This window comes from Amblyomma americanum, chromosome 2 (genome assembly GCF_052857255.1).
Source record: "Amblyomma americanum isolate KBUSLIRL-KWMA chromosome 2, ASM5285725v1, whole genome shotgun sequence".
NCBI lineage: Eukaryota > Metazoa > Arthropoda > Arachnida > Ixodida > Ixodidae > Amblyomma > Amblyomma americanum.
The window spans coordinates 163,652,595-163,673,619 of NC_135498.1; the positions used below are offsets into that span (position 1 = coordinate 163,652,595).

The window sequence follows — 21,025 nt, forward strand, 5'->3', positions numbered from 1 at the left end:
AAAAAGGGAGGGGGGGGGGGGGCCTCAGTGCATCAACTAAGGAAGATGCAGTCATCTTCAGAGTTCTCGGCATGAACTCCGAGACCTGCAGGAGCATATTACCATTGGGGGCTAGATTGGTAATGGTAAGATAAAGAACGGTAATATTATAGGAAGGTTGCGATTAAGGACCAAATTGTTATCTGCGTAAAATAAATGTGCACAAGGAAATATTCACTGTCCTCTCAAAACACCTACAATGGTTCTATTCGTACATTAAAAACTGCTGCCATCAGCCGCTTCGGCCGTTACACACGTGAGAGCACATTCTGAACGATTTGAGGCGCGCGTTTGGCTGATAGCATTCATTGCCTAGGTTTTCTTGCGTAGCCCAGATACCTGACGCTCGGCTAGTGTGGTTTCGATAGAGTGCGGAACCTCCTGGTAATAGGCGCAAGAAGGTGGCGTGGTAATGCGATACGAGTGCCCCAAAGACTGCTTGCTTCTATCGCTATGCTGTGCTTTACACTGCTACAAACCCCTCCGCTTTGCCTCCTTTTGCGGGAGCTGGCACCATGTATCCTAAAGCACATGTGCAACAAGAAAGTACCGCAATATCCTTCATTACTTGAATGCAAGGTGGCTGATGGCGCGTACCTGAGTCTGTTTCGCAATCGATTTAGGCGGTGACATCTCCGGATAAAAGAATTACGACTTCCGGCTCCACTATAAAATTATTGAAGGCATCTATTTCTAACTCCGTGCCCACTGTCTGAATTATTAAGACTTTATGGCATAAAAAGACCTTCATGGGACACCTCTGATAATGAGTGTCGGGCAAATTAAATATCTTAACCACAACTTCAGCACATTTCAAGCTCCTTTGGTATCGCTTCTCTTCTAGGGGATGAGGTGCTTCTTTCAGTTAAGGTAATTTGCCAATGGAATACTGTTGAACAATAGAATATTATACTAGACATGGTTCTACGGTGAGTTCGGGCACTACATGTTTTGTTTTCGAGATTTCGGGCTTTGTGTCTGTGCTACCTATATATATTGTTTTGATTAGTTCTTTCGTTTGGGTCTCTGTTATCGGGCATGTTTCTGTATAACTGCAGCCGTCGGTGCTAAAAGCACGCTACACAGACAAATGTCAGGATGATGATGATGTCCTCAGGTTTAATCGTGTATACCCACGGCGGGGGAGGAGGAGGAGAAGGAAAACTTTATTAAAGAATTGGCTAGGGTGCATTGCTGATACAAGCGCACTCATGGGCAAGTAGTAAAGCAATTCTATAAAGTTGGGACCTTGACTGGAACTTGGATTAAAAATGTAGATAAAACGGAAATGAAAAAGCACGAATGCTCATTGCAGCATAGGGATATACCTGACGCAGTTACATATTCGTGAATAGAATCGCACACTGGTTTCAAGGCATATCCCTCGGCGCTTGCCCCGAATAAGAGAATCGGAATAGAAAGAAGAAGCCCCCAGTCGAGCGAGATGATCTCCAAGTAAGTTCGACAGAGAGAAGCGAACCGCCGGCAAAAAAGGAAAATTTTTGTATGGACTCAATAACGCCACAAGATTCACAGAGGTTGGTCAGAGATAACCTTGATCGATATAAATAGTGATTTAGTCGCAGTATTCGGCAGCGTAAGAGGGTCATGGACACCTGACATTGCCTTGAACTGCACATCCGCACACTCCAAGGAAATGCCAAGCGTTGAAAATCTGCTGCAGCAAAGAGAGGCTCATGGCTTAAGTAGTGGGGACGCAGGAATCGTTGAAAGTGTGCTACAGTCAAGTAGACAGTATTAGCGACGAACGGGACAATAGGTCCACTAAGGGCGGACTTTGCTAAAAAATCAACCCTCTCATTAGAAGCAATGCCGCACTGCCCAGGAACCCAGTGAAAGCGTACTTCTCTAATATGTAGTGGAAAAAAATTGAAGAGAACGGCTCTTATATTCCTCAATTTTTCAACCGCTTTCAAGACAACACAAGCAGGGGTTCAAGTTTTTACCTTGGGCACCCAGAAAAGAAAACAGAGCCTAATTCAAGTATTCGCCGTAGATAGGTCTTTAAAAGAAAGAACAGAGTGTCCCGCCGCATACCAAATTTTTTGTTGCTGAACTTAACCTTTAAGAAAAATGCTGCTGAAAGTACAATAACCTTACATATACTGTAGAGAATCTTTATTAAGTCCAGCTCAATGGCCAGAAACTCGTCGACAAAAATAGGGGTCTAGTCAGCGGCCCTAATTGAATGACTCCAATCAAGAGTCTTTGAGTAAATGCGGCGGCGGTTAACTGGTACTACAGAATTTGTTGATACAGAAATACTTGATAGCAGGGAATTAGTGAACACAACCGGAGGAAACTTATACTTAGGCCAACAAGTACCAAAGAACACAGACGGGTTCGTTGTAAACATGGGGTTAGCCAATCCAAGGACCGGTTCAAGAGACCCCAAAATCTGCGCAAGGTAAGAAGCTGAAACCGCAAATTTAGATCAGGTATCCGCGCCTCCAAGTACAGCACAGCATTTGCCAATGATTTAGGCAGGCCTAAGCAAAGGCTCAGAGCGCATGGCTCCATAATAAACAGGGTTTCAAGCTTGTTCCTAGGGCACCCAGAAAATAGAACAGAGCCAAATTCAAGTATCGGCCGTACATAGGTCTTAGAAAGAAAGAGCAGAGTGTCCCGACGCATACCATAATTTTTGTTGCTGATCTTCACCAACCGGCCAAGGGCGCGCTCGACTTTAAGCACAGTACTTCTAATTTGGTGCCGCCAGTCTAATTACGGTTCATATATTATGCCCAAGTATATAATAGAATCAACTTGCGGGATTAGGACATAGTGATACGACAAAGAAATGTAAAGAGGGGATGACTGTGGGAAAACAAGGACAGCAGACTTGCTGTCATTTAAAGTTAACATCAGGCTGTCGAGCCCAATTTCCAGAGCGTTTAAATACTCTTAAAACAATTGATACGGGATATGAATATTTTTGCAGAAGCGAAGAAAGCAATATCATCCGCATACGCATAAGCTTTGACGACCGAGTGCGTGGGCATATCACACACCCTGGTATATTACACAACAGCGGCGAAAGAACAGAGCCTTTGGGAAGCTTCTAAACTGGGTATATTCGTTTGAATTTAACGTATTAGTAGTGAAAAAGAATGATCTATTACGTAAGAACTCCCTTATGCAAGCGAAGAGGTACCATGGTGGTTGTACAACAGTTATCTTTTTAAGCAGAATGCTGTGTTCGGCGCTGTCAGTCTACGTTGAAATATACAAAGTAATTAGAGCTGACACCTCTTTTTGCTTCATAGCAGCGCTATTACGGCTCTCCAAGTCTATGTGCGCGGTTTGAATAAAACACCCACAGCGGAAACAAATCTGAGCCTCGCTGAAGTCTTGAAGAGACAGAACATGATTCGTGATCGGCAGAAGGCTACACGTTCTACTAGCTTAACCAAATTTCAAGTGAGAGCAATCGGTCGAATATTGTGGAGATCAAAACCCTTCCTCTGCTCTTTTAGCAGTAAAAGTTATTTCGCTGTTTTTCAATTTTATAGAATCCAGGCTCTTTCCAAAGATCAACTGACAATCTGCAAGAGGTCCGGGGCAAAGTCTTGCATTACTTATTGGAGCATGCTCACTGTTACTCTATCAAACCCAGGTGCAGCCGACTGCAGAAAATTTACTACAGACGCTGAATCAGATAAAGAGTCCTCAGTGAAGTGTGCACCAAAATGAAGTGGGGTTGATGGAAAGGCAGTGCGATCATGAAAATGCGCAGCAAGGCCTTGAGCTTTGGACTCCAGTTGGTCTTTCTTTTCCCGAGGGGGCAACAGTGTGGAAAGAATGATATAAGAAGAGGGAACGGCGTTAGTACGTTACCTGTATCTATCGAGAGACTTCCGGTTGACTGGCGTTAGACAAATAGGTGTGCAGATTTGCACTGTGATCATCCTTAGCCTTAGATATTGTTTTTTTTTAAAGATGCTGCATAGAATTTGTAATTTATCCAGTTCTTAGGGCACTGGTTATGCGCTAGGCCAGCTAGGCTCTTCCATGCCCCAGTGCTTTTACTTCTTCTATCAGTGCGCGAGAAGAGAGACTGCTCAGTTCACGAGGAAGAAGAAAGCTGTGTGCCCTGCAGCGGAGCCCAGCAGCCCAGGAATGAACTTTGCTCGCCAGTGGTTTCGCAATGACCGCAAGCGGCCGAGAAGCGAAAGGTAGGCACTGCTCGAGGTCTTGTTCCTTGTTGTCTTTTGCACACGGGGAGCAAAATGGGAAATCGCGTGCAAATGAAGAGAATGCCTTAGATGGATATATCTTGCTTTTGGTGTCGAGGAAGCGGCGCTTATCACCTTTTGCCATGAATACTTAGTTTTGAAATAGTGAATAATTTTAATAATAAAGAAGTTATAAGAAAACGAAGGCAGAGTACTTATCTTGCCGATGGTGGAAAGCTATTTGCGCCACAACGGAAGGGATGTACAGTCATTGCGATGAATATACAGCACAAGGAGTTCATGTGTGAGCCCTACAGCAAGGCTGGTTTTGCACCATCACTGGAGGGAACTGGCGTAATCGGCCCTCCCGAATCTATGACTGCCAGATGTGCTTGAGAGACTCACTACATGGCTTGGAAGAAAACCACTTGGGCTATATATTTTTGACAGAAGGCTGTACTGCATTAGTGTATGTTGCTAGGCTAGTTGGTTCTGCCTGTGAACTGTTAAAAAATCGCTACATGGCGCTTGTGCTTGTCGTCTTCTCTTTTTTGTGTGTTCATGCAGCATCTTGTTGAAGAGTTCACAGAGAACTGACGAGGGAGAGAGGGGGAGAACGACGATACACAGAGGCGTCGCAGTGCAGTGCTCGGGAATCAATTTTACCACCTGGGGCTGTTCAACGTTGCAGGGACACCGCACTGGCCAAGGGCGTCTTTTGAACTTTGCCGCCCTCGATACGCGGCCGTCGTGGCCGAACTGTTGCAGCATCACCAAACCTGCGATTATCCATTCTTGTGCAGGTGTTAATTGGAATATCGTCACAGGCAGCCTACGATAAACATGCGAGGGTTGCTGCGGACATTCCCACCGCTGGTGTTTGATTTTCAAGCAGTTATTTTGCACTACTTGCAGCGTAGGGAGGGGCTGGATTTTGAAAAGCATCGGGCATTAGCCAAGTATCTGCAGTTCTGAGAGTGCTGTATGTGCCATGTGGCAAAGGTACACTTAACAATCGCCAAGCGTGCGATGGTTTATGGAAAAATTGTGTACTTTTTTTGTGTGAAACCGAAACGAGGAACTAATAGCGGTCGAATGCACCCCATAAAGAATCAGTTGCGTTCGCCCTCTCGCAGCCCTGTGTACGTGCTGAGATTCGATCGTCCGCCAAGACGCTCTGAAGAAGACGACTACCAAGACGTCCACTTCGCTCTCTGGAAGCAGCGTTTCGAGGGCAAAAACGCCATCGCATTCTCCATCGTGCTCGCACTGCTCTTAGGAGCCGCCGCGTGCTTCGCCTTTGGAACGAACTCCGTAAGTTGTTTGATGTCAATTTCTTGCGTGTTAGGACCGGGGTCTCTTCCAGCAGTGCAAATTCTCCATTTTAGGCTACGTTCGCGAGAGTATTTCGTGCGTTTTTCTTGTTCAAAGCGCACACTGTAGGCATCATTCGGAAGCTTAATGTCTACTCTGTCAATCGAAGCACACCGCTATAGCGTACATAAATTACCAACTGCACAAGAGGGGCTAATGCAGATGATGAAGTCAATAGTGTCGTTATTTTGACACAAATCTGAGAACAGTTGTGAAGAAACTACTTCAGTTAGGAAAGTTTCACGTGACCTACATATAGTTATATATTTATCTTCCATTATTTGGCCTGAATATGGAAGTTCGTTGAATTGTGTTCGATCAGCAGCTTTTTAAATAAACGAGATTTTGGTTACTATGGGCATGAGTATCTGTTTAGTATTAGGATGCACAGCATCAATGTTTGTACCACTTGAAACTGACATCATACAATTGCATTGTGCGAAGTTTAATCAATTTATTTACATTCGTTCATGTTAAGCCGCTAAGCCTTACTAGCCCTATTACAAGAAAACCAGTCGTCGTGTTTAGTGTGTGTACTCTCATATAGTAGAGAAAATCCAAACGATGGGCAAGAAAATAGGGCGATGTCATCAAGCGGTGCTATGATGCACACAGCAAGAAAAGCAGTGCAAATTAAGACAATAATTTGCATGTTCGTCTATCTTATATATTTACTACCGACTGATCCTCACGACGAATCGCATTTCCCAAGTACATTCGCACCACATTTGAGCAACCGCTTGACGTACGGTATTTTGGTGGTGTCAAACAATTTCTCTTTGTATATCGCGCAAATGTGTAAGTCATGCTGCAGTCTAGCTAGTGAGAGGAATTAAAACCGACGACATATGCACCTTCATCTGTATGCCTTCCCAGACTCTACCTCTTCTTCTAAGGCACGTTTTAGATGTCCATCGAGATGTCAGACAGTTACTGCACCAATTTGTTTCCTCAAAAACCAATTTTCGTATTAAAATTAGACGCAGCCGTTCATGGTACACCCTTCCGGTTGGTGCTACGTGATTTCTCAGGTTCAAGGCTAGCTCACGAAAGTTATTCGAAGCGAGTGTTCGAGTGTTTCACTCGGGCCTTTGTGCATTCAGCGTTTCCAGAAACGCTAAGGCGCCCGTGTGCTGTGCGATGTCAGCGCACGTTAAAGATCCCCAGGTGGTCGAAATTATTCCGGAGCCCTCCACTACGGCACTTCTTCTTCCTTTTTTCTTTCACTCCCTCCTTTATCCCTTCCCTTACGGCGCGGTTCAGGTGTCCAACGATGTATGAGACAGATACTGCGCCATTTCCTTTTCCCCCAAAAACCAATTATTAATTATTCGTCCTCGTTTCACTTTTCAGTGCGAAAACTCAGACATGATCGAACGCAGACACACTGATGATTTAGCCTTGATTGCACGTAAGCAGTCTTACGTGCCCTCTCAAGTTTTTGATTGCCTTTCAAATTTGCAGATCGTGAGGCAGTAATACAGAACTCTTCAAATTGAAACGGCAGTTAAAACGAGTCAATGATTTAAACTTGACTAACCTTCATACACTGCTCTAGTATATTGTCCGCTCCAAGTGGCAAAAACATTGATGCTACGCACCCCGATACTCAGATGCTCAAGCCCAAAGTAGCCACATTTTGCTACAGTTAAAAGGCGGACTTCAAACAGGAATTCACTTACGCACATTTAGATATATACGTTACTAGATAAACATTCATTTGATGTGTAGGCCACAAAAAACTGTCTTCCTCAAAGTAGTTTGTTCAGAATTCTTCTGTGAGCTTTGTCATATCAAAAAAACCTGTGCCTCCATCACCTGAGTTACCCCCTTTTGTGCAGTTGATCATGCAGCTACACTACAGCGGTGTGCATTGATTGACAGGCTGTGCATTAAGCTTGCGAATGAGGCCTACATTGTCCTGTGCACATTGCAGGCATCACACGATCCCATAAAAGCGCGGGACGGAGGCTAAGAAACTTGCCCAGCGCTAACCTGCCTCTGCATGTAGCCGAAGAATTAAAAAGAACAGTGCACATTTGTATAACGGGATTTGATTAAAATCATACTGGTGACGGAAGTACTGTTTGTAAGGCCTCGTACAATTTTGGCACACCTATATTAGTTCACAACACACACACACAGATTCTGCAGTCACGGTGGTCCAGTAGTTATGGCGCTAGGCTGCTGACCCAAAAGATATGGGTTTGATACCGGCCGCGGCGATTGAATTTCAATGGAGGCAAAATTATAGAGGCCCATGTACTGCGCAATGTCAATGCACGTTAAAGAACCCCAGGTGGTCGATAGTTCCGGAGCCCTTCACCACGGCGTCCCTCATAGCCTGAGTCAGTTTGAGACTTAAACCCCCATAAACCATAAACCAAGCATAATTTTATCTGTAGTGACCGCAACCTCTGTCACACACACATACAGGGTTTTTAATGCATGCAACAATCAGCAACCTGGTAGACAGAAAGTGGTTTGTAAAGTTAGCTGCTGGATAGGCGGTTTTTTAACACTCAGTAATGTACGAGTATGTGTCCCTAGCGGTTGTTTCCGCGAAGCCTGCTCTCTTTATGGTTGAGATATACTTGATCCGTGCTTTCACTTGCACCAACTAATGGCGATACCGCGGTCTTTGACACCTTCTTTCTACACAAATTTATTTCAATGAGGGATCTCGGTGACCAACATACCTGGCGTTGAGCTTCTGTCTGCCTTCTTTAACAAAACACCTCGGCCACGTTGTCTTTTCCGGGTGTCACGCCCAATCGAGCCCCGGTGTGGCTCACCAAGGGTAGTCTTCAAAAATCAGAAGAGAAGCCGGTAATAAAAATGGCTGGGGGTGTGGCACTGATAAACCTTAAATATTTTGTGAAGCACAGTTCTTTTTAGGTGCACACCACTGCGATGTACCTGAAAACGCGATTGAGGTCCACACTGACCCAGGGAGCCAGTTCTGCGCATCTTGAATTTTTTCATCGTCAGTGTACGCTGGCAGCCCATGCTCCACTGCCGCATTTCTGCAGACATGTTGTCAACGCGGACGGGTATTGCTCTAATGCTTTGTTTCTGTCGCAGCGTTGTTCACAGCAACGCATGGAGTACAAATCTCGTTGTCACTACCACCACATATTCAAAGCGTGAATATTAGTTTTGTAGTAGTACTAGTTAAAGAACATGATGATATGAAATGCAGAGAGCAAGGGTGTGTTGCAGCATAACACGAGGCGTAATTGGCTGCTGCCATAGCATAGTTCTCTCAAGCAGTAGCCAGTGAAGCTGTCTATTCGCGACGCAGCGGGTTGGAATTTCAGTCGAAGATTTGTTTTACTTATTTTACTTAGCGCGAACCCACAAATATCACAAGTTCTTGCTCGGGGTCTACCCACCAGAATAGTGCTTATCGTTTCACTCACTCTCTCTGCCGCGCTATTTTTATATGGGGGGCAGGACGTTCCAAGCAACCCATGCGCATAATAGGCTGTGTTCCGCGCTCACGTTCAACTTTCAAGGGCAAGGCTGTCGGTTAGAGTGATATATGCTTTCAAATGATAAGTGTGCGCAGTGGCTGTTGACGTCAAGAGGGAGTCATATTCACCGCCAGCGAAGTGTTCTCTCAATCGTATATGATGGCACCTGCGCCACCGCCGCGACCGGAAGTTCCGAAAAAACGTAGCTTAAAAAAATGGCGCTTTTCTATGCTTTTTGATTGAAAAAAGCTGTCATTATTTTCATGGCACAAAATTGTAGCGGATGTTCCGCAAATTCTTGCAGTAGCTATTGCCTCAGGGAATTTTTTTTCGGGCAGCAGAAATCGTCCTCTGGCAGATAGTCGTTGCCGTCGGGTTTCCCATGGTAAAATGAACCAAACCAGCGGATTTTGATCTCTGCTGGATCAGAAGGCGTAACAATGAATTTAGAAACACTTTGTGCACGCCCAAACAACAAATATTACGACAATTCTTCGGCTATAATTATGCCCGAAAGGATTACAAGATAGTCATCATAATGAGTCTTTGCGGTAACGATTTTAATTAGTTCGAAGGATTACGTCAGCGTAAATCCGCGTCAATAATTGCAAACTGTAATTGTGCTGACGTAATCTATGGAAACTTAGTAGAAAGGAAGATGAAGCTTGGCTGCAGGAATTGAATGCGGCTTTTCGAAACTGACGGGCAGAGATGAGGTGTCCCTTGGTGTAAGCACTTCGCAAGACAGATCAGGAATGGCAAACAGATGGTGAATGCAAACGCAGGGGGAAAAGAATGGCTTAGTCATTATCGAAGCAGTGGAAACATTTGTTACGCGCACGGGTGTGCATGTGTACCTCCCTGCTAAAAAACCAGCTGCATTCATTTAATTGAAATTCTCGGCTTGCCACAAATTCTCGGTTAAGATGTTCAGTTCAGTCGTGTTCTGTAGATGCATACATTAACTATATTGTCACGTTTTATTTCTTGCATCAGCTGAAGTCACCAGGTATTGTTTCGACTTATGCAGCTGCTACCTGGATGGCTGCAACTACTTTTATTACATGGAAAAAAATTGCCGCTGGTTTAGCTTTGGTTAAACCTGGAGTGACGCGATAGCTAACGCTCGCCGAGTGGAACTTGGTCACGTGACCAACCACGTGACGAACCACATGGTCAGCCACGGTGCCGCGCTGCCGGCAGCTGCTCCGCACCACGTGACCAACCACGTGAGAGCGTGGCGGGGCAGCCAGAGGGTGTTGCGCAGCCATAGGGTGGTGGCGCCATTACAAGGTTGCGCGCCGCCAAAGGGCGGCGCACCGCTAAAAGGTTGCGCGCCACGCTGAAGGCTCGGAATGTTAGTGTAATATAGCTATTGCTACAAAAATAAATCTTCCTGCGTCATTCCATACTGTCCCAGGAGTCACGGGCTTGTGCTTCACATAAAGCCCGATCCACCAGCCATTTCTTGCCGACGGGCTGAGCGGTGCGTAAAGCATCCTCCCAGGAAGAATGGGTTCGATTGGGGAGGGGGGTATTGTCTGTGGGAAGGACATTCCGAAAAATAGTGGAAAAGTATTGATGTTGGCCTGGCACAGGTGTTACAGTGAGGAGGGAAGCATGAGACACGATAGGGTGAAATAAAGCAGCCCGTCTATAATTTTCGCCATGTCGCGCTGGATAAGGGCTACAAAGTACTGTGGGGTGGTGATAGTGTCATGTGGGTGATTTTGTAGAATGTGGTGATTTGATTATATGTAGGAGGGACCGAGATGGCCTCTTGCGCAGGGTTGGGTGCCTGATCGCATGGGGTCCGAGAGGAGAGTTCTCTCTCCAGCGCATGAACACGCTCATTACCGGGGATCGAGGCATGCCCAGGTATCCACGACAGATTAACCGTTTGGCAGAAATAGTATGCTGTGGAAAGATAATGATGTGTGGCCGGCGTCGCCATACCCTTTAGGTAGTGGCGGTATGCGGCCTGGTAATCTGTGCAAATTTCGGTTGTTTTTGTCAACGGTGGAGTGGGCAAGCAAAAGTGCGATGGCGGCTCCTACCGCCTGTGCAGGCGATAGTTCGGATAATGGCGGCGGCCCCCACTGTGCCGTCTTCATAGGCTGCGACTGCCGTGAAAAATCCTACTTTAGTATTTTCTGTCGCGTCGACATAAAGGATATCGGAGCGGCCGCTGTAAGTTTTGGAGTAACAGCTCGCTCGAGCCTGCCGCCTACTCTAATGGAGGCTAGGGATCATATTGCGTGATAGGGGCTTCTGGCATATGTGATCCTGCGTGCGCAGAGAAATCATTTAAGGTGTAGGGCAATGGGTAGGAATTGCTGTTGAGACAGAGATTTCACAGTAGGCTTTGTCCTCTTTCCGTGCGAATCAGGCGGACCAATTGGTTGGGACGTTAAGCCTCTATTAATTGGATCACGATATTGTGGGTACCAGTGGACATGTGACGCTTCATCCTAACCTTCCGCGGAAGACGTTGGGTGGAAGTGACAGCTGTGCGTATTATGTCTGCCTGTTGTGTTTAGCGCTGAGTGAGCATGTGGTATTGGAGGTGGTATATAATGCGGCTAATGATTAATGAATTGGTCATATTGAGGGTCTCGCGTTCAGACAGCCCATGATTGTGTGCTGCCACGCGCCTGATTAGTGACGCGACCAGTTTGGTCTGTCTTTGGAAGAGCTGAAGTGTTCAACGTTCAATTTGGCTTCCGTGCAAACATCTCAGCGCAAGACGTACTTCTCACCCTTAGAGTCTCTCTTTTACACTAAGCGCAATATTGTCGCTACGCGAGCCATACTGGCCCTCGATAATCATAAGGCTTTCGACACAATAAGCCATGATCATATACTGACGACTATAGCCACCACTGGCTGTGGCACCCGCACGTGGTAAAATGTTCCGGCCTTCCTTCAGAGACGCACGGCAGTACTCCACCTTGGGGATATCACCTACCAGCCTCTCCCCCTGCCTAAATGGGGAATCTTACAGGGGCGGTCCTATCACCGTAAATTGTTCACATTTTCCTAGCGCCACTGCCAATGGCTCTTGCTGCTGTGCTATTCCAGGGCTCCACACACCCGTATACGCGGGCGATATTTCTCTATGGACAACGTGAGGAGCCCTTGGAACAGCCGAGGATATCCTTCAATTTGCTATATACATCAACACCACCGGTTTAGCAATCAGAGGCCTCATTTTCTCTCCAACTAAATCAAAACTCTTGCAGTTTAAACCCCTCCCCAGTGATCCCCTATTGAACTGCACATGTACGGGAATACAGTGCCCATTGTGTCTCAGGTGAAGATTCTCAGCCTTCTCATTAACAACACATTCGATGCAACCGCCACCCTTCTGCTGCTGCAACTCGCGTAAAATATTTACATGGTACAGAAAGAAAATGAAAACTGAAAATTGGTTTTTGAGGAAACGAAATGGCGCAGTAATTGTCTCACATATCTCTGTGGACACCCGAACCACGCTGCAAGGGAAAGGATGAAGGATGGAGTGGTAGATAAAAAGAAGAAAGAGGTGCCGTAGTGGAGGTCTCCGGACACCTGTTGATCTTTAAGGTGCATTGGCATCGCACAGCACGCTGGCGTATTTTGCGTTTCGCCTTCTTTGAAACGCGGCCGCCGCGGTACAGAACAGACCAAGCGAGTACATTTTTGTTTCCTGGCATGTGTGCAGAAGGCCAAGGAATCCGCGCTGCACCACCATCCCTTGACGGATTTAGCTGAATCTACAACAGTACTGATGGCGACAAAGCAGGTAAGTATCCACAATTTGTAGCATAAATGTTGATTGTGTTTACGAGCCCCGGAAGAAAACTGGCATGATTGAAGCCGTGAGGACAAGGATGATGCTGAATTGATTCCTCTGTTCGCTGGCTAGGGGAAACAAATATTGCGTGTAAACGACATCATCAGCTATCGAGGAAAAGCGAACGTGGTCTCAGTAGTGTTGAATTTATTACAGATATGAACGCATGACGAACCTTGCCATAAAATTGACATAATATTACCACTAAGGCGTTCTGAGATAAATAATGTTCATGCTCGCAAGCTATACACTTGTGATTTATGCTTAAGGGTGGACACACGTGAGGGGGCCCTTTTTGCTAGGTAATTCTTGGTAGAGAGAAAGCAGTAAAATAACCCATAGCTTCTAAGGAAAGAGAGACGCTATGCCTGACGTATTTTAAGATGTGTGCACATTCTTACCTGTACCTAATTCAAGAATCACTGCGCGTGTGGTTTTGGTATAAATAGTTGTAATTTACGCAGTGCTGTCTCCCTATTGGCCCCATTTGGCGGAAAAGCCGATGTTCCTCTTATGCTGAAATTTTAGCATGATATTATGGAAAAGAAGAGTAGCTACTTATCGGTTTCGTTGAGCTTCCGTTTCTGGTAAGAACACTTTTGTGATCGCCACGCTTGTTGGCTTCACTGGAGAAAAAGCCATTTCCCAGTGATCTCCAATCAGGCATAATTCCCAGATCAGTAGAGACAGGTCATAACACCTTGTGACTTCGTCACAACCTGTACACCATGGCACGTGGAACCTGCTCACCGGCATGTGAGATAACTGCCCTCCGTGCAAGTGGCAGTGAAATAAAATAAAGTAAATTCAATGAAGCTGCCACCTCCCAAGCGTGGCGCTGCATGTGACCTTAGCAGCAGGTGTCGATGAGCAACCTGGGTCTAAGAAGCCCAACTGGTGGCTCTGTTTGCAACATCCACCAGCCGGGGTAGTGGCGCATCCCTTATACGCTGCACCACTGCGCCAGTAGCGGTATTAGAACTTCCCGTGATCTAATAATTTTACTTAGAGGGTCGCGACGTCACAAGCACTTTGTGAACACCAACGGAGCTATTATAAAGCACCACCAATTTCGAAAATCTGAATACCTCAGAACTTTGGAGGTTAGCCTATCCCGAAAATTGCAGACATCCAAAATTATGGAAGTTGGCCCAACCCAGACAGTGCATTAAAATGGATTAGTGCGTTTTTGCGTGTGCACTAAGATGAACAGTGGGTCGAATAGTATAACCAGATATGATAATCCAACGGAAGGTACTTGAATCTTCCAGAAGACGATGACTCATGTGTACTGAATGGAGGCAATGTAATCAGCTTCAACCAGAGGTTTTGCGTAAAAATCGCAAAAAGACATTAAAATCACTGTAGACACCATAAGCAGCCTAAACTCTATCATGTTTTCTTTTTTAGAACCATGGTTAAGAAAACTACCATGTTTTTCGTCAAACCACTTTGTTCTCATTTCAAACAGGATTGTCATCGCGGCTGGATGTGGGTTTATCTGTCTGTAGCAGCTTAATTTTGTATATTTTGCTAACACTGGTGACTATGGGGAACTTGCGCTGAGGTTTGCAGTGCCGATTGCAGCGCCATAACACACTGCCTAGCGAGAAGAGCAAGCAGTTTTTGGTATTACTGTCAGTTCTTTTCCGCGCCTCCTTCAGGCGCTTATTGGCGTGAGCCTCCGCGCTCTGTCGATGGCGCACGTGCCATGCGTCAGCTATCTGGGCTACGCCGAGAGAAGCTAGGCCATGAATGCTGTCGGCCAAACACGGATATCTAATCGCGCAGAAAGTGTTCTCGCGTTTGCAGCGGCCCAAGCAGCTGACAAAAGCAGTTTTGAGTCACCGAATGAAACAATTGCAGTACCACCTTCGCAGCGCAGGTTCCCCATGAAAATTAGGCACTTCCTTAATGTTGATAAAACTGTAAACTTTTTAAATATTTGCCAAAAGACGTTCAGAGTAATCAGCCTACTTGGGCAAGATTAGTCTACGGCAATATCTAATGTAGAACTTCTTGCTGGGCGAGCTGGTGCATAGCTTTCTTGGGATGGCGGTGCGCACACGACAGGACGAACACAAAAAAAAAATAGAAGATGGCAGATGGAGCGCAATCTGTCATCTGTCAGCTGTCTCTATCTCTGATCTTCTACATTTTCCTGTGTTCGTCCTTTGTGTGCGCACCGCCATCACAAGAAAGGCAATATCTAAACCGCCGTCTTAAGACGCCCTCTGCCAGGCTTGTATGAACGGCGCGATTGGTCAGGGTGCATTACGGAGAAAATCAAATTGCTGGTTCATAATAATAGCATATCCGTTGTCCACCTGACTTAAGCCGGGTAATCGGTCAGCGCCAGACTGCTCGGCAAATGCTGCCTGTGCTGCTGTGGCTGCAAAATATGAAAGGAGAAACATGTGAAGAGTGGCTGGCACCAGCAGGGTCAAAGCACTAGCGGTCCTTGGATCGGCAGGAAGCGCGACTACTTTTAACAAGAAGGTTGCATTAAAGGCGCATGAAGAAGGCTGCCGAAATACTGTATCTTAGTTACTGCCACCCTTCCAATGGTGCAGGAGTCGCAAACGAGTGGAAAGGACACGGTTACGGCCGGCGCACGTTCCACGCCTGTATCGGAAGCTGGGAGCCATCATGGCCGCAACCAGGCACGACGGACAGAATTAGAAGCTGACGAAACCACAAGCCGACCTCACGGTGGATCCGTGGTCGTCTCGTCTCCAGAGCAGAACACCCCCGCTACTCAGCGAGGGCTGGGCTGACAACGATTTCGAATTACAGTCCTCGCTTGAGCTTTTGAAGCGAAGTACAGAGGTTTTATTTTTTGTCTTTTCACTGGTTGCAGAGGCGCTGGGTGGAGGGAAAAGACTACGGAGAATGTTGCTGGTGAGAATATTTGAGGACCGACAGCAACACTACTGTGGCGGATTTCTTAAAGTGGAATACGTATGCTAGAGAAGCAGCGGGGAGGTGTGATGTTCAGGAAGTAAGCATCGTTTGGAGCCTTGGAAGTACGTTTAAAGTCTCATATCGTTCTCTCTCGAAAAGTGACAGTAGTCTTAATTTATTGCACAACATGAGTACGTTGAATTTGTGAGCCGATCAACTATTATCTAAATATCAATAAATATAAAAACAGGCTCCGTTTGTAAAAGAGGTGCCTGCTTCGTATCCGGCTTAGAAACGATGCTGGCAATGTATTCGACGATGGTGTACAATTGCGAATGCATAGAATTCTCGACTGTGCGCTGCGAGGAGGTTCTAATGTCTACACAGAGGTTTCCTTCTAGATTTATGATTGCGTTTTTAAATGTGCTAATATAGAATTGGTTCAGATTGTTTCAAAGTTCCCCTTACAGTCTTTATGGAAAAAATGTACAGCACTCCGGCGGAAACGTTTATTCAAACGACTTGCTGATGGCTGAAATATAGCCGCCGAAGTCAAGCAGTTTTGGGCTTATCTCTGCAGCCCGCTCTTTGAAATGTGTCCTTCCCTAGTGCTTGGCGACTAGCCTCAATAAACGAAAATTTCCTTTCTCTACCGCTTTTAGCTGGAGCTGAGGAGTACGTCGGATGCTTATTTTGTAACTTAATTGTATCCTTTGTTGCTTTTTGTACCTGGCACATTTAGAGGGGTATTTCTGTGCTCTTCCTGGCACGAACCTGTCGTTTGCAGAGAGCGAATGTCTGTGCGCCGTGCTTTGCGTGAAATGCGATTATAAAAATTAGAGGATTTGGGCATGGTATTACGAGAGCAGCTTCTGCGTAGACGGTGCGCCAGCCACCGCGCTATGATAAGGATCAGGCAAAGGACAACCGACGCAGAGTTTGGGCCACGCCAGAGCATAAGAGGACAAGGACAAGAAACTAAAACCTGACTATTCTTCGTACAAACGGCTACAAAAAGGAGCGGCTGAACACAAAAGAACGAGCGCAAAGAGCAGATGACGACGTCGTGGAGCATTCCCTCGCCAGTCAGAATGGTGGGCCAACGAATTGTTCACTGCCTGTATATCGCCGTAGGCGTGCATGTGATGTCTGTGGAATTGATGAGGAGATTGACTTGTGCGCAGGAAAAGCTGCTGCGTTCGCTGACCGCTTATTTTTGATGACCCGAAAGACGTGGATTTCATCCCGGCCGTGCTGGTCGCATTTCAGTGGAGACGAAATGCTACAGTCTCCTGCAATGAGTGATGCCAGTGGACGTTAAATAGCCCCAGGTAGTCGAAATTATTTGGAGACCTTCACTGGGGCGTCCCTCGCAACCTGAGTTCGTTTGGTACGCTAAACCCTATAAACAAAACCAACTTGTGTGCAGAAAGGCTGTCAACAGGCTGTACTGTGCATAATGTATGAAATGCATTTAGTGTAAGTTCTCGGCCACTTGAAGCCCACAGTGTCTAGAAACCACAGCGAACCTGAAGCTCACGAAGGCGAACTTATCAGAAACTTTCAGAAACTGTCCGTGCAAATGATATCCAGGAAACAACAAAGCTCAGTCCCGAGGTGAATTAGAACCAGCGCGGATGGCAACACAGCAGCTCCAGCTCCCGGTTGCTTAGACCCGACGGCTGCCGTCAGATTTTTCAACTGAGCATCTAATATAGTGAAACAATGTTCTATGCATTGTAATCATTCAGAAATGCTGCAGAGGCTGGCATCAAAGACGTATGCAGATAAAAAAACACCAAGAAAAACAAACAGCGCTACAGGGAAGGCGAGGCTGAGTACTCCTCCTATGAGGGTCGTGCAATCCGATTTGCAGTTTCTCTGGTCACACACGTCCCGTCCCTGATATAAGCAATAATTTGTCTAAAATTGAATTTTGCCCTAACAACAGATGCAGAGTGCCGGTGCATATCAGTTATAAGCTGCGCAGTACAACCAGAAAATTTATGAAGCGCTCATCAATCTATTGTGCACAAGTTTGGTATCATACAGAATGAGGAGTAAAATTACCGCGCTTTTTCTAAGTCCGCTGCAAAACATCCCACAAGAGGATGGAGCCTTTGCAAGTACCATTCGATGTTAAAGCAGGTTAGAGACTGGTCGAATCTTTCTATCAGGTTTCTTTACCTCCTGCTTATCGATGGCAGCATTGACGTTTTTGGCGCTCCACCATGACCCTGTGATATTGTCTTGAGGCAGATAAAGCAGATGCATGCTTTAGAGTATGAGCTCTTCATAGCTCGTTGCTTAGTTTTGTGCCCTCGTTGTTAACGCCGGCCAGAGCATTGGCCGAAAGACGCACGGTCTCTCGCCGTATGCGCGCGGAACGCTGCCTTCGAGGTCAGCAAAAACGAGTGCCGTGCATGTGTGTGTGCGTGTGTGTGCCGTGTGTGTGTGTGCGTGTGTGCGCGTCTGTGTGCGTGTGTGTGTGTGTGTGTGTGTGTGTGTGTGTGTGTGTGTGTGTGTGTGCGTGTGTGTGTGTGTGCGTGTGTGTGTGCGTGTGTGTGTGTGTGTGTGTGTGTGTGTGTGTGTGTGTGTGTGTGTGTGTGTGTGTGTGTGTGTGTGTGTGTGTGTGTGTGTGTGTGTGTGTGTGTGTGTGTGTGTGTGTGTGTGTGTGTGTGTGTGTGTGTGTGTGTGTGTGTGTGTGTGTGTGTGTGTGTGTGTGTGTGTGTGTGTGTGTGTGTGTGTGTGTGTGTGTGTGTGTGTGTGTGTGTGTGTGTGTGTGTGTGTGTGTGTGTGTGTGTGTGTGTGTGTGTGTGTGTGTGTGTGTGTGTGTGTGTGTGTGTGTGTGTGTGTGTGTGTGTGTGTGTGTGTGTGTGTGTGTGTGTGTGTGTGTGTGTGTGTGTGTGTGTGTGTGTGTGTGTGTGTGTGTGAACAGCTCAGCCAGCAGCGGACGCTACATGCCTGGCGAGGGTGTCGGTGAGCAGGTCCCGGACAGTCGGCCGGAATATTACGCGAGGCAGCAGAGAATGCGAAGCGTGGTAGGCCTCGGAAGGGCACTTGATACCACCGCCGCCATGAACAAAGTGGGTGGAAAAACACCCGCCCGATTCCAGGAACTCACAGGGCCAGTCTCATTACCTGTGAGAAATAAGCATATGCGGCAGAGGCGACAATGAATGCGGTCCGGATCAGGAAATCTTCAGGAAAGAGTCAGCGAGCAGTCGCGTTTAAAAATTATATTTTTAAAAATTACTTGCTTTCACACCGTGCTAACACTAACACATTCGCGTAACGGAATCGTAAAGTCCTGTGACTTTTTCAAGGTAAAACACTATTCTCATGGCCAGGGCGTAGTTTTCGTCGGCTTGAACAGGCTGCGGGCAGCTCGCGGTTCAATCACGTCGAGGTGCGAACCCTCTTCAGCTTTCATCTCAGCAGACTGTACGGGCTTAGTTGGCTGACCTATAGCTAGGCATTAGCCCTTAACTGGAATGAGCCGGACTTAACGACAGCGACATGATTAGCCTTTCCCCGGCTACGGTACGGAATAGAACTACGGCGACTGCAGTGCGCCCATGTCTCTATAGGAAAGTGTTCCTGTCCTATGCGCAGGACTCCTTCACAGAGCACAAGGTGGATTTCTTTCTCGACCAGTTCACTTTATCCTACGATTCCGCATACAGGCAGCGAGAGGCCTCTACCGGTAGCAAATGTTTGTGCCAGCTATGCTTTCCAAGAATGGCAGGTATAATCTTGTACCACCAAGCAGTATTTAAAATATTAGGCGCAAATAACCCTAGATTCGGGTTTCTATCCTCGCGGGCAACAGCATCGGTGCTGTTCTCCTTTCTTTAACGCACTTTGGATAACAATGCTCAACTTCGAGCTCATATCAACACAGAAACCCCCAGCTGGTGCTCCCAAAGGCAGATTCGTCAAGGGACCTGGCATCGCAGGAGCTTCTACGCACCTTCTCTCGACGTCCCTGCCGAAAGAGGCTCAATTCAGGTTCCCGCCTTTTTAAAGACAGCCTAGCCTTCTGAGCTGTAGATGGATTTGAGGCTGAACTCTTCGCTTAGCAGAAACCTCAGACGCAACTTGCCCTAGTGCTCTGGAAACTTAGCAGCTTGACAACTTAGCGATGGGCTTGCACCGACGCCTGGTGTTTTGTGGCCTAAACATACTTAGATTTTGTTTTTGGGAAATATTTTCACGCAATAAAGAAAAAAACAAGCGGTGGCCTTGTGGCAGAGCTGCCACCTCGTATTAGCGAGGCGCTGGGTTATATCGCTAGTGACGCCGGGTACACACCGGTTTTATAATGGTACAAGATTTTCCCCGACCTGGTACTCACGTTTGCTGGGCTGAAATGGTTGGGAAAAAGGTCTTCGACTAAACATGTGTGCTGCTAATGCTTGAGATTTATTTAGGGTTGTTTGACGGCGGAAAGAATCACCGGCCCTTCAACGCAACGGTTTGGTCGAAGACCCTTTTTCCAAGCTTTTCACCACAGAAAAGCCGAGCACCAGGCGTAGAGAAACTTTGTACCCATTAGAAGACTGGCGGGTACCCGGCGGCACCGGGGATGGAACCCAGCAGCTATAAATGCAATGCGTATGCTCTACCACAAGGCCATCATTTAGGTAGCGGGGCTGACTTTCGCTATGTTCACATCTCACTGCGCATTTCTAACTGAGCTTCGTTCATAACTGTTTTCCGATCCGTTCAAAGGGAGCGTGAGAACCCGTTTCACTTACTCTGCTTGCTTTCATGGACGCATTGTACTGGGGGCGCACAATAGCGGACCATCTGCTTATTGCCGTTTTTCCTTAGCCGCACCTTATAGAATTTCACTAAGTTTTCGAGACTCCGAACAGGACCAACCTGCTAACCGAACCCCTCAGGCTGGTGAGGAATTGTGTGAGCAAGTGCCAGTTGAACGTGTTTGTTTGAAGAATCCCCGTCCAGAGTATTTTCTAGGGAGACTGCTTGAAGCGACCACAGACCACATGTAAAAGCACGTTCGGCTTTACCAGGCCATTGCTTGGTGTTCAGCAATTTTTCTGGTGTAAGGTGCTCACTTAAAAGATTAGATTGCTAGCTGCAAATGAGCTTGCAAGGCGGGCCTCCGGTGATTATTGCAGATGGATGTTCATGAAGACAACGGCATCCAAAGCACTACGCAAGACTGGCAGTTA

At 46.7% G+C, this 21,025-nt stretch overlaps 1 long non-coding RNA gene across 1 annotated transcript; it reads left to right on the forward strand.

Annotated features, from left to right (window-relative positions):
• The first annotated feature begins 5,474 nt into the window (after positions 1-5,474).
• On the forward strand, positions 5,475-15,734 carry LOC144119230 (uncharacterized). The gene is made up of 3 exons (XR_013312305.1): positions 5,475-5,549; positions 12,789-12,869; positions 15,494-15,734. It is a non-coding gene; the product is annotated as an uncharacterized LOC144119230 (long non-coding RNA).
• The last annotated feature ends 5,291 nt before the right edge of the window (positions 15,735-21,025 follow it).